This window comes from Myotis davidii, unplaced genomic scaffold, assembly GCF_000327345.1.
Source record: "Myotis davidii unplaced genomic scaffold, ASM32734v1 scaffold176, whole genome shotgun sequence".
In the NCBI taxonomy this organism is placed as follows: Eukaryota; Metazoa; Chordata; class Mammalia; order Chiroptera; family Vespertilionidae; genus Myotis; species Myotis davidii.
Window position 1 is genome coordinate 1 of NW_006287911.1, and position 3,310 is coordinate 3,310.

Below are 3,310 nucleotides of genomic sequence, written 5' to 3' on the forward strand. Positions count from 1 at the left end.
AAAAAAAAAGCTGCAGGGAACAGTGTCAAATAAACCAGAAGTCAACCCAGCCAGCACTGTGAGGGACTGTGCCATCATCCAGCTGACAAAGATGTGAGTGTTCTTGGGATCTGGGAGCATTCCCTTTGCAGTGTCATGGGTATGAAGTAGGTAGCTTGGTAGATGATAATACCCTGGCCAGACATAGTAAAGCCTTGGTACAGACCTTTAATCCCATCAAGTTTGTATATATTAACCAGGCAATACCAAGGCCTTTGGCTTTCCCTTCTTTTCCAGCTTTGCCCGCAACAGCTGCTAGATGGGTATGTTCAAAATCAAGACCATACACAAAACACAATGAGCAGTACCACCTGATGCCAGATTCCCTGTAAAGTAGTGGCAGAATGGGGTTCTCTTGTCCACACCACCCAGGAAAGTCTACTTGTATTTATCTTTGAAAACAAAGTTGAGAGACTGGGTGAGAAAGTATCTGATGACATTGGCCAGATTATCATGCCAGAAGGACAGGACTCCCTCTCCTTGTGGATATGAACCACACAGTCTATATTGCTTATCTGAAGTGACTTACTTACTGCCATGTTGCATTTGCAGCAGCAGCTTGACTCACCCAATGGATGCTACTACCCTCTGGGAGATGGCCATGGCCACTCCACCTGCTGGGAAGTCCTTGGAAAACAACACAGCATCATCTGTATGTAGAAAGGAGAGAAGAGACAAGTGATTCTGGGACTGGGCTCCTAATTGGCCAGGACTCCAGGGTTTAAGGGCCATATGAATTTTTTAATCTGGATACTTCCTGGTATCAAAAATAACACACCCATAAATAAAATAGCATTTTATGAAATCATTTTGGTTAAAAATTTATGAAAATATTTTTTAAATTTTAAATCTTTATTGTTGAAAGTATTATATATGTCCCCTTCCCCCCCTGCCCATTGACTTCTAGACCGCCCCCACCCCGAGCCCCAGGCCTTCACCACACTATTGTCTGTGTCCATGGTTATGCATATATGCATACAAGTTCTTTAGTTGATCTTTTCCCACACACCCAGCCTCCCCTGCCTTCCCACCCTTTCTCTGAGGTTCAACAGCCTATGGATCTATTCTGTTCATCAGTTTATTTTGTTCATTAGATTCCACATATTTGTGAGATCATGTGATACTTATCTTTCTCTGACTGGCTTATTTCACTTCGCAAAACTCTTCTGACGGGCACTTAGGCTATTTCCAAATCTTAACTATTGTAAATTGTGCTGCTATGAACATAGGGATGCATATATCCTTTGTGATTGGCATTTCAGATTTCTTAGGATATATTCCTAGAAGTGGGATCACTGGGTCAAATGGCAGTCCCATTTTTAATTTTTTGAGGAAACTCCATACTGTTTTTCAAAATGGCTGCACCCCACCAGCAGTGTACTAGGGTTCCCTTTTCTTCACATCCTCCCCAGCATTTGTCATTTGTTGATGGTAGCCATTCTGACAGGTGTGAGGTGATATCTCATTGTTATTTTGATTTACATCTCTCAGATGACTAGTGACTGTGAGCATATATTCATACATCTCTTGGCCATCTGTATGTCCCCTTTGGAGAAGTGTCTATTTAGGTCCTTTGTCCATTTTTTAATTGGATTGTTTGTCTTCCTTTTGTTAAGTTTCTTATCTATTTTGGATATTAAACCTTTATCAGATATGCCATTGCCAAATACGTTCTCCCATACAGTGGGCTCCCTATTCATTTTGTTGATGGTTTCTTTTGCTGTGCAGAAGCTCTTTATTTTGAGGTAGTCCCATATGTTCATTTTTTCCTTAGTTTTCTTTGCCCTAGGAGATGTACCCATAAACATATTGCTACAAGAGATGTCTGAGATTTTGCTGCCTATGGTTTCTTCTAAGATTTTTATGGTTTTACAACTTACATTTAAGTCTTGTATCCATTCTGAGTTTATTCTTTTGTATGGTATAAGTTGGTAGTCTAGTTTCAGTTTTTTGCATGTATCTATCCAATTTCCCAACACCATTTATTGAAGAGACTATCTGGACTCCATTGTATGTTCTTGCCTCTTATATAAAATACTAGAGGCCAGATGCATGAAGATTCGTGCAAGAATAGGCCTTCCTTTCCCTGGCTGCCAGCACCACCTACGCTTTGGCCCGGAGCCGCCTTTCAGCCTTCCCATGCTGCCCAGAGGTCCAGAGCGGCTGGGGCAGTGCGGGATGCCTGCGTCATTGCCATGGCTTCCCGCCCCACCCCCAGCCGCTTGGTGCCTATGTATGCAAATTAACCCACCATCTTTGTTGTGGGCTAATTTGCATACTCACTCCTGGTTGGCTGGTGGGCATCGCAAAGGTACGGTCAATTTGCATCTTTCTCTTTTATTAGTGTAGATTGTTTGAGCATAATAGTTTGGGTGGATTTCTGGGGTATCTGTTCTGTTCCATTGATCTATATGCTTGTTCTTGTGCCAGTACCATGCTGTTTTGAGCACAGAAACTTTGTACTATAACTTGGTATCTGATATTGTGATGCCTCTAACTTTGTTCTTTTTTCTTAAGATTGCTGCAGCTATTTTGGGGTCTTTTTTGGTTCCATATAAAATTTTGAAGTATTTGTTCTAGATCTGGGAGATATGCTGTTGGTATTTTACTAGGGATTGCATTGAATCTATAGATTGCATTGGGTAGTATGGACATTTTAATTATGTTGATTCTACCAATCCATGAACGTAATATATTCTTCCATTTGTTTATATCTTCCTCTATATTTTTTCCCAATAGTTACAATTTTTTCCTGTAGTTTTCTGAGTATAGGTCTTTTACCTCTGTGGTTAAGTTTATTCCTAAGTATCTTAGTTTTTATGTTGCAGTGGTAAATGGGATTGTTCTTTTAGTTTCTCTTTCTGAGAGTTCATTGTTAGTGTATAAAAATGCCACAGATTCTGTATGTTAATTTTGTATCCTGCTACATTATTGAATTAATTAATTAAATCTAGTAATATTTTGGTGGAGTCTTTAAGGTTTTCTATGTACAATATCAGGTCATCTGTGAATAATGACAGTTTTATTTCCTCCTTTCCAATGTGAATGCTTTTGTTTCGTCTTCATGTCTGATTGTTATGGCTAGAACATCCAGTACTATGTTGATCAAGAATGATGAAAGCAAACATCCCTGTCTTGCTCCTGTTATTAGGGGAAATGATTTTAGTTTTTGCCCATTGAGTATGAAGTTGGCTGTAGGTTTGTCATATAAGGCTTTTATTATGTTGAGGTATGATCCCTCTATTCCTACTTTGATGAGGGTTTTTATCAA

The 3,310-nt window shown here is 39.7% G+C and overlaps 1 pseudogene; it reads right to left on the bottom strand.

The window, feature by feature from the left end:
• Positions 1-21: 21 nt before the first annotated feature.
• On the bottom strand, positions 22-771 carry LOC102768328 (annotated as a pseudogene).
• Between the last annotated feature and the right edge of the window lie 2,539 nt (positions 772-3,310).